The sequence below is a fragment of the Malus domestica genome, chromosome 02 (genome assembly GCF_042453785.1).
Source record: "Malus domestica chromosome 02, GDT2T_hap1".
Lineage (NCBI taxonomy): Eukaryota > Viridiplantae > Streptophyta > Magnoliopsida > Rosales > Rosaceae > Malus > Malus domestica.
The window spans coordinates 4,884,748-4,896,308 of NC_091662.1; positions in this window are offsets into that span (position 1 = coordinate 4,884,748).

Sequence of the window (11,561 nt, forward strand, 5' to 3'; positions counted from 1 at the left end):
AAAAAAAAAAGAAAAAAAAAGAGACATTGAGTGAGAATTTGTCCAATGAGGCAAAGCACTCGTGTAATATGAATTTGGAGAAGATAAGGACTGCTCAACGCCTAACAACTTTTATCAGCACCACATGTCAGAGATATTAAGTTAGATTTCCTCAAATTGATGTGATAGAATTTGACGATTCTCCCTCCTTTTCGAGGTATAGAAGAAACTAGGAAAGGATACAAAACATCACTATCAATCCATTTAACAGCCTTGCAATAATATTGGAATGCAACTGCAGTAGTATCTCAGGCCAATCATATATTGTCACGTATATGTAAATGGCCTGGGATGCTGCCACAATAGCATCTCATTATAGGCAAGTTTTTATCCTCTTACTGATCCCTAGAAAGTAGTGATTGATGTTGGAATTAAATAGAATTCAGTTTTGTTCAAGTGTTTAAGAAGGAAGAAATCAATAGAAAAGTGTATGTCTAGTCTCATAAGACAAGTGTATGCTTTAGATCTTTGTTTTGAATCAAGGGCTGAGATTGCTCTAGATTAGCTTGTAAGGAAATATCCTAAGTTGATATTTATTGAAATATCTGTGATTACTTCACAGATAAGAAACCTTTCACATTTTTTCCCCGATTCTGTTTTTCTCTGGTTCATCTTCTTGTCTGCCTCCAGGAACCAAAACTAACTCACCAGAATTTATCATGGCCTCAGAGCTTAGGTTCTGATCAAATTCAGGACTGGGCGTTTTGTGTGTGTGCTTCGTATCTCTGAAAAGGAAAGGAGGAAAAACATACCCAGATCGTGAAAATCTCATATGTTCTTACAAAGCCTCACATGGTTACTTCGAGCAGTGGAGGAGATCTGAGGGCTCCTATTTTCAATGGGATCAACTACGATTTTTGGTCCATCAAGATGAAGACCATATTCAAATCACATGATCTCTGGAATTTGGTGGACAAGGGTTATGAAGCTGTAGAAACTGAAAATGATTCTAGCGATGAAGATCAACAGTCTGTGAGGAAGATAGCAATGAAAGTTAATGAAACAAGAGATGCAAAAGCTCTTGGTATCATTCAAGGGGCAGTGTCTGATGAGATCTTTCCTCGAATCTCAAACTTTGAAACCTCCAAGACTGCATGGGATGTTCTTCAACAAGAATTTCGTGGTGATAAAAAGGTTAGGTCTGTCAAACTACAATGTTTAAGAAGAGATTTTGAGTACACTAGGATGAATGATGGTGAAGCTCTATCTGTTTATTTAACAAGATTGACTGATATTGTGAATCAAATGAAAACTCTTGGTGAAGAACTGACAAATCAAAGATTAGTGCAAAAGATACTTATTAGCTTGCCTAAATCTTATGATTCCATCGCATCTATTATAGAAGAAACTAAAGACCTTGACTCCATTGAGGTTCAAGAAGTGATTGGTACATTGAAAGGCTATGAGCAGAGGTTAAATATGCATTCTGAAAACTTAGCTGAAAAGGCTTTTACTAGCCTAAGTGTGACTGAGAGAGATAGTAGTTACAGGGGTCAGGGGAGCAACTCAAATCAAAAGAAATTATGGAAAGGAAAAGGGAAGAAATGGGACAACAACCATACTTCACAATCAAAATCAGAATCTAGCAGTGAGTCTACCAAAACCAAGTGTAAAATCTGTGACAAATTACACTATGGTGTTTGCTGGTTCAAGGGAAAACCCAAATGCACCAAGTGTGACAGATTTGGTCATCTAGCAAAAGATTGTAATCCAAGAAGGAACCAAGTTGTCAACTATGCACATAGAGCAGAAGAAGAGGAAGTAAATGTCTTTTATGCTTGTAGTGTTGCAAAAACTGAAAACAAGAAAGGAATCTGGTATATTGACAGTGGATGCAGTAATCACATGACTGCATATGAATCCTTACTGATCAACATTGACAGAAGCTTCAATTGCAGAGTTAAAATGGGGAATGGACAACTAGTGGAAGCTACTGGAAAAGGAACTCTTGTTCTAGAGACAAAGGGTGGAAGAAGATTCATCAAGGATGTAATACTTGTACCAGGTCTTGATGAGAATCTCCTTAGTGTGGGACAGATGATTGCTCATGGTTACTTCTTACTTTTTGGAGACAATATGGTGGAGATCTTTGATGACAGAAGCCTCCAAAACTTGGTAACACAAGTTGGCATGACAGAAAACAAAAGCTTTCCACTTATGCTAGATTACAATGATTCAATTGCTCTAAAAGCAAGTGTTGCAGAAAACTCTTGGTTATGGCATAAGAGGTTCGGACATCTCAACTTTCACAGTTTAAAGAGATTGGAGAAACTACAAATGGTGACTGGTCTTCCTGAGTTACAAGAGACTAAAGAACCGTGTGAAGGTTGCATACTGGGGAAGCATCACAGGGACTCTTTTGAAACTGGAAGTGCATGGAGAGCAAGTCAACCTCTAGAACTCATACACACAGATGTGTGTGGTCCAATGAAGACACCTACACTCAGTGGGAACAGATATTTTCTGCTATTCATTGATGACTGCACTAGGATGGTTTGGGTATATCTTATGAGAAACAAGAGTGAAGTCTTTTCAATCTTCAAGAAATTCAAAATGATGGTTGAACTTCAGAGTGGTCTCAAGATCAAAAGACTAAGAAGCGACAGAGGTGGTGAATTCACTTCACTTGAGTTCCAAGAATTCTGTGAAGGAGCAGGATTACAGAAGCAATTGACAGTGGCCTACACACCACAACAGAATGGTGTGGCTGAGAGGAAGAACAGGACCGTGGTTGAAATGACCAAGTCAATGCTCCATGATAAGAAAATGCCACTTTCTTTTTGGGGTGAAGCTGTCAATACATCTGTGTATCTCCTAAACAGGTGTCCAACTAAAGCACTTGAGAAGAAAACACCGTTTGAGGCATTTAGTGGCAGAAAACCAAGTGTGAAGCACTTGAAAGTGTTCGGATCAATTTGCTATGCACAGATACCATCTCAACTACGACACAAGCTTGAGATCAATAGTGTCAAGTGTGTCCTTGTAGGTTATGGAAGCTGTGAAAAGGGCTATAGGCTCTACAATATTGAGTCACGTAAAGTGATCCTCTCAAGGGATGTGGTGTTCAAGGAGAATGAAGCATGGAATTGGGAAACCAATAACATATACACTATCTCATTTCCACTAGCAATGGAAGAAGCACAAGCTGAAGTGCAAAATGTGAATGAACCTGTTATACAAGATGAGAGTCAAACTGATTTTTCAACTCCAACACAAGGATCTCAGTCCTCTACTTCAAATGCAGAAGGACAAGAATTACAGGATTCCTCCCCGGAAACAACTCCATCGAGAATGAAGAGTTTAAATGAGATATATGCAGTGTGTAACTATTGTGTTGTTGAACCTGAGAGTTTTGAAGAAGCTGAGAAGGATCAATCCTGGCAGAAAGCAATGAATGAAGAAATTGCCATGATTGAGAAAAACTCTACTTGGAAATTGGTAAATAGACCGAGAGATAAACCTGTGATAGGTGTGAAATGGATTTACAAGATCAAACTGAATTTGGATGGATCAATACAGAAGAACAAAGCAAGATTAGTTGCCAAGGGCTACTCACAACAACCTGGGGTAGATTTCAATGAAACTTTTGCCCCAGTGGCAAGGTTAGACACCATTAGAACCTTGATTGCTCTTGCTGCCCAAAAGGGATGGAAACTTCACCAGTTAGATGTCAAATCAGCTTTTCTAAATGGCATTTTGGAGGAAGAAGTGTATGTGGATCAACCACAAGGATTTGAAGTGCCAAATAAAGAGGAGAAGGTCTACAAGTTAAACAAAGCACTGTATGGACTCAAACAAGCCCCCAGGGCTTGGTACAGTGAGATAGACTCCTATTTCAGCAAGAGTGGATTTAACAAAAGTCCTAGTGAAGCAACATTATATACAAAAACTGGTGAGAACTCTGAGATGCTTATTGTGTCTATATATGTTGATGATGTGGTCTTTACTGGTAATTGTGAAGAAATGATTGAAGAATTCAGAAGGGAAATGATGAGACAATATGAGATGTCGGATCTTGGCTTGTTGCATCACTTCTTGGGAATTGGAGTAATACAAGAAACTACTGGGATTTTCATACATCAACAGAAGTATGCACAATCACTGCTTGAAAGATTCAATCTGAAAGGATGCAAATCTGTGGCAACACCATTGATCACGAATGAGAAACTTTGTAAAGTGGATGGTTCTGAATCTGCTGATGAATGCTTATACCGAAGAATGGTTGAAAGTCTGCTTTATTTGACTGCTACAAGACCTGACATTATGTATGCAGCCAGTCTCTTATCAAGGTTTATGCATAATCCCACGAGAATTCACATGGGAACTGCTAAGAGAGTACTAAGGTATATCTCAGGGACCTTGGATTATGGAATCAAATATGAAAAGGGAAAAAAAGCAATTATGGTAGGCTTCTGTGACAGTGATTGGGGTGGCAGTGAAGATGACATGAGAAGTACCACAGGATATGCATTTACATTCGGTTCTGGGATATTTTCTTGGGCTTCTGTCAAGCAACAAAGTGTTGCATTGTCTACGGCTGAAGCAGAGTATGTGAGTGCTGCAATGGCTACCTCCCAAGCTATATGGTTGAGGTTTGTGTTAAAGGATTTTGGTGAAATGCAAGTGGATGCTTCACCACTTATGTGTGACAACACATCAGCAATAGCTATGACCAAGAATCCTATTTTTCATCAGAAAACCAAGCATATCAAAAGGAAGTTTCACTTCATAAGGGAAGCCTTGCAAGAGAATACCATTGAACTGATCTACTGCAAATCACAGGATCAAATGGCCGACATCTTCACCAAAGCTCTACCGAGGGAAAGGTTTGTCTATCTCAGAGGAATGCTTGGGATCAAAACCAGAATTCATTTAAAGGGGAGTGTTGGAATTAAATAGAATTCAGTTTTGTTCAAGTGTTTAAGAAGGAAGAAATCAATAGAAAAGTGTATGTCTAGTCTCATAAGACAAGTGTATGCTTTAGATCTTTGTTTTGAATCAAGGGCTGAGATTGCTCTAGATTAGCTTGTAAGGAAATATCCTAAGTTGATATTTATTGAAATATCTGTGATTACTTCACAGATAAGAAACCTTTCACATTTTTTCCCCGATTCTGTTTTTCTCTGGTTCATCTTCTTGTCTGCCTCCAGGAACCAAAACTAACTCACCAGAATTTATCAATTGATAGTAGGCTTCATCTTGATGATGAGATCACTGAATCAGAAGAATAGTAATTGCAGAAGTAAAGGACCAGCTTGAATGGTAATATTAACTGAAACCGAAACTTTATTTCTGTAATATCACCGAGAAAGTAAACATTTTAGTACGTATGTATGACTATTCGACATAAAACTATCACCTGTTCTCGGATCTAAGGCCAAGAAAATGTCCAACGACTTGTAAGAAAACTCGAAATTAGACTGTACAATGTCACTCAAGAAGAAATGTTACTAATTCAACTCACTTTCTACCTCTAGTTTCTTCTGCTTGTGCAGATACTTGTAATGTTAATGACATATTGTTTCGGCTATGAATCTGAAACGGAACTGCCTCCCTGTGTAGCCTCTTCAACGGTATCAATCCTTGAGGTGTCTGAACTTGTTTCCACCTTCGCTTTAATGTCAATGTTCGAGTCTTGTACTGAAATTTTGTTTTTGGCTTCCAAATCAGCACCAGTTGTTCCTTCTTTAGACCCAACTTCTTCATTTACCTTGTTTTCTCTGATTTCACTTTGATTGTTAGAACTCGAATTCATTTCCTGATGTCCGGTAATTGCGTGATCACCGCCTGTTCCAGTCACTATGTATTCTATGAGATCATGGCCATCTACTGGCACGCCATTCACATCATCAAAGCCATGGACCTCTCTGTCTACCACTCAATTTTGGCCCTCAAGAGAGTCATTCTTACTTTCACCACGTGTAATGTCCTTGTATGTAGTACTCAATTCCATCAATCACTTTGGCTCCTTGTCAGTGGTACGAGATTCCTCCAAATCTCTTTGTCTCCTTAGCTTAGCCCCTTTCATTTTCTTTCTCGTCGTGCTTCTCTTGTGGTATTTGCTCCTTGTCCTCTCCTACTTCATCATGATTCCCATGTTTCGCACCATCTTGATTAGCGAAAATTGCCTGCGTACCTTCGTGCCCCTCTTGGTAATTTTCTTCATGCGAAGAACACTTGTCGAGCCCCACCGATTCATCATTTCCTTTAACTTCACCACCAGAATTATCATCTTTATTGTTCAATTCCTTTTTCTTTTTTCTGTTTCGTTTTCAACTGTTGGAAAATAATAGTATTTTGGTTTATTTGAATGTTTGGTTTTCTTGGCTTAGCTCGTTAGAATTAGGTTTTGTTAGTTTATTATAAATATGGTGCTTTGTTATTCATTAGAGAACAAGCTAGTCACAATGTAGCCTATTAGGGTTTTGTAGTCGTTCTGACATTCTCGTTTGTTTAATAATATTCTTATTATTTTGTAGTATTGTTCGTTGCGCACTCTGATTTTCAACTTGGTATCAAAGCAGGTTTGATTTTTTGGGTTGAATCTGTTACAAAGCCGTGAAACCCATAAATCATTTCTGTTTCCATTGTCTGATCAGAACCCTCTTGCACCCACACCCTGATCCGTAGCTGTCGTTGCCCCGTGTTGCTGCAATCTGATCCGTTTGCATCGACACCTTGTTCTTGCACTCGCACCGTTTTCTCACTTATTACATATTTGCCTATTCATTTATTACATAATTACCTTTGAATCCTCCGAGTATTTATACGAGATCTAAATACGGAGGCCCTAAGTATGGTATAAACAGTAGTCCCCCAAGTCTTCAGTCAAGAGAGTCTTTTGGCTGGAAACTTGAAATTCAGTCCATGTGTGGGCTGAAGTAACTAGATGTCGTCTAGAACTGATACTCGATATGAGGCGGTACTCAATCTGAAATGATGCTCAACTAGAAGTAGCACATGTTGCGAGGCTGCTCTGCTTGTGGCTTATGTTGCCTTGGTTGGCTCGGCTTGTGGCGTTGAAGGTGAGGGAGTCCCTTTTATAGAATAAGGGCTCACTCCTCAATACATAAATGATGGGCTAGAATCGATACGCGCGGCGAGGCGGTTGCTCAGCAGGCGGCGATGTTCTCTAATAATGGTGAGGGAGTCCCTTTTATAGAATAAGGGCTCGCTCCTCAATACATAAGTGATGGGTTAGGAGTGATGCTCGCCGCGAGGCGGTTGCTCAGCAGGCGGCGATGCTCTCTAATGATGGTGAGGGAGTCCCTTTTATAAAATAAGGGATCGCTCTTCAATACATAAATAATGGGTGCTCTCTAATGAAAGTGGGGGAGTCCCTTTTATAGAATAAGGGCTCGCTCCTCAATACATAAGTGATGGGCTAAGTCCCCCAAGTATTTTTCATGAAGCCCAGTTGAGGCCCAATATATGGTATATAATGTAGTCCCCCAAGTCTTCAGTCAATAGAGGTTGTTGGCTGGAGACTTTCAAATTCAAGCCATGTATGGGCCGAAGTGGTGGTTGTTCGGAGGCGGTCTTTGTAAACCATGCACTGAAGCTTTGTAGGTGAAGCTTTGAAGCTAAAGCTTTTGTAAATGAAGCTTTTGAAGCTGGAGCTCTCGAAGCTGGAGCTCTGTAAATGAAGTTTTCGAAGCTGATTGACATGAGTGATGCTCATGAATATTTATGTTGATTGACATGAGTGATGCTCATGGATGTTGACATGAGTGATGCTCATGAATGTTGACATGAATGATGGTCATGAATGTTTATGTATGATTGACATAAGTGATGCTCATGAATGTTTATGTATGATTGACATGAGTGATGTTTAGGGAAGGCCAATTCTTAGGCCATGGAAGGGCTTTCTCACCCTCAGAAGCTCTCTCCATCTCTCTCCCTCACAAATAGAGAAATACAAATATCAGTGTGGACGTAGCCCAAACATTGGGGTGAACCACGATACATCTTGTGTTATTTACATTTCTTGCAGATTCACGGTCGGATTTACGTTGCTCCAAGATCTCCGATTTTGTGCATCAACAGAGGCTAGAGAAATCGCAGAGACATTGTCACACCAAAGAGTGGGAATGACAGTGAGTTGAAGAGCAACATCTCTGAAAATTTTACACACCCATATGAGTTCAGCTGCAGTGTGCGCAAGAGATCTATATTCGGCCTCTGTAGAAGATCGAGCAACAATATGTTGCTTTTTGGCACTCCAACTAATCAAGTTTCTGCCCAAATATATATAGTAGCTACTTGTAGACATTTGATCAAACACACAACCGGCCCAATCTGCATCAGAATAGGCTGTAAGGTGCAAGGAACTCTTCGTAAACCACATTCCTTGATCAAATGTACCTTTTAAGAACCGTAAGATTCTCTTGACATCCTGAAAGTGTGAATCACGAGGACAATGAAGAAATTGGCAGACTTGATTCACTGCAAAGGAAATGTCAGGTCTGGTCCAAGTGAGATACTGTAGAGCCCCGACGATAGACTTGTATTCTTTAGGATCAGCTAATGGAACGCCAACATGATCAAGCTTTTGAGTTCCCAAAGGGGTAACACAAGGTTTACAACCTTCCATGTTTGTCTTGATTAAGAGATCTAAAGCATATTTGCTTTGAGACAGAAAGATGTCGTCATTGGATCTATGAACTTCTAGTCCAAGGAAATAGTGCAATGAGCCTAAATCCTTAACTAGAAATAAGGAACCAAGATGCTGAATAAAGTGTTGACATAGAGAGGTATTGGGACCAGTTACCAGTATATCATCCACATATATAAGGATTAGGACAAGGAATGGTTTAAGTTTCACAAACAGAGAGCAATCAGATTGAGAGTTTGTAAAACCAAGAGATACCAGAGTGTGAAAGAGCTTGTCATACCATGCCCTAGGGGCTTGCTTTAAGCCGTAGAGAGAGCGTTTGAGTTTGAAAACATGTGAAGGTTTGGATGGATCAATAAAACCGGGTGGTTGTTGCATAAAAACCTTTTCTTGGAGATTTCCATGGAGGAAGGCATTGTTGCTGTCAAGTTGGTTTAAAAACCAATCATATTGGACTACAAGTGTAAGGAGAATGCGAATGGTAATAGGTTTGGCAACCGGGCTGAAAGTCTCTTTGAAATCAACACCTTCTTATTGATGGAAGCCCTTAGCAATAAGACGGGCTTTGTATCGATCAATAGAACCATCAGGTTTCCTTTTGATTCGGAAAACCCATTTGCATCCGACTAGATTTTGATGAGGAGATGAGGGTACAATATTCCAAGTGCCGGTGGACTGGAGAGCTTGAAATTCTTCCATCATGGCTTTATTCCAGTGATCATATTTGGAGGCTTGCAAATAAGTAGTAGGCACAAAAGAAGTAGAATCAATAGGATGTTTTATAGCTGTTAATACTTTTGGCTTGAAAATTCCAGCTTTAGACCGAGTGATCATGGGATGAGTGTTTGTGGGAACTGAAATTAAAGAAGAATGATGCTCTTGAGATGAGGCAAAAGCTTGAGTGTGTTGGGAATGTTGAGGTGGAGAGACTAATGGTGTTGAGGAAGAACCTTGAGATATATATGGACCCGGAGATGAATGAGACACAGAAGACGGTTGGGTGGTAGAGATGTTTGATTGAGGAAATGGCAATGAGAACTCAGTTGATGTAGATGAGGAAGTACAATGTGTGTGAAGAAGTTTGGTGAGGATAAGAAAATCATGAAATGGAAAATGGTCTTCATTGAAAAGGACATGCCGTGAGATATAAACCCTGTTGGACAGTGTATCTAAACACCTATAGCCTTTGTGTTGAAGACTATAGCCCAGAAAAACACATGGTGTGCTTTTACCATCCAACTTTGATTGCATATATGGCTTAAGCCAAGGGTAGCAGCATCAACCAAATATCTTCAACTTTGAATAATCATGAGGCATGTTAAAAAGAATTTCCCATGGAGACTGAGAGGATCCAGAGATAGGTAGTCAATTGATAAGATACAGTGCAGTAGAAAAAGCATCTACCCAAAATCTGTGTGGAACTTTAGAAGCAACAAGAAGTGTCCTTGCAGTCTCAATAAGATGTCAATGCTTGCGTTCCACACAACCATTTTGTTCAGGTGTGTGTGGGCAGCTAAATTGATGAGAAATACCATGCTGAAGCAAGAAAGAAATAAATGCAGAACTTGTGAACTCACCCCCTGAATCTGTTCGAAAAATCTTGATTTTATTTCCAAGTAAATTTTCAACATATGTTTTGAAATTTACAAAGATAGAAAAGACTTCAGACTTTGCCTTTAAAGGAAACATCCAACTGTATTTGTTATACTCATCTACAAAGAGTACATAGTACTTATAGCCACTAACAGATGAAACTGGACAGGGACCCCAGACATCACAATGAATCAAGTCCAAGTTATTTAAGACAGTGGTGGTACTAGAAGAAAATGGCAGCTTGTGATGTTTACCAATTGCACAGTTTGCACAAAAAAACTTAACAGAAGCTGAATTATTAGTAACAAGCTTATTTGGATGCAATATCCTTCTGAGAATGGTTGTTGAAGGGTGGCCAAGGCGTTTGTGCCATTGTTGTAATGAAACCTGAGTGCTAACAAGTGCAGAGAATGAAGCTTGGAATGGTTGTCCTTTCAGATGATAGAAACCATCCCTAACTGGGCCCCGAAAAAACGTCTTCCCAGTGGAACGGTCATTGATGACAAAACCATCATAATCAAGAGTTAAAGAGCAATAATTGTCTCTTAGAAATTGATACGCAGAGAGCAAATTGAATTGCATCATTGGCACATGGAGAACATTATTTAAGTGTTTTAAGTACAGAAGAACCGGTGTGGTGAATTGGCATACCTTGACCATCACCAGCATAAACCTTGTTTTCACCAGAGTAAGGGATGGGAGAAGATATTGCTGAGATATCATTGGTGACATGAGCAGTGGAGCCAGAGTCCAGAAGCCATGTAGGCTGAGAGGAAGAAGAAGTATTGGCACACATAGCAACAAGCTTGGCAGGTGGAATCTTTCCAGCAAAAGCATGGTTCATTCGAGCATAGCAATCAAGGGCCTCATGATCAAAAGAATTGCATATTTGACAGGGAGACCGATTTCCAGAATTATGAGTATAGCCACCAGAATTACGATTGTAGTTACCAGAGTTGTGACGGAAATTATCATTACCAGTGCCAAAATTGTTGTAATTGCCACGATAGTTACCACGACCTTTATTGTTCTTCTGAAAATTGCCTCGGCCACGGTTATTGCGCTGGAAATTGGAGCGATTGATGTAGTTAGATTGGTGGACATCATTAGCCTGTTAGGAATGAGGCGTAGGTAAAAGACCTTGCTGGAGAGATGGACCTTAAGCAGCAAATGCATGAAATGGTTATGTAAGGGAAGATGCAGAAGCTTTCTTCTTTCTATGCATGAAAAGTTCTTTGTTCAGAAAGAGGCCATGAAGTTCATCTAAGGAAGTAGATGAAATTCGAAGCATGATAGAATCTACGAAGGATTC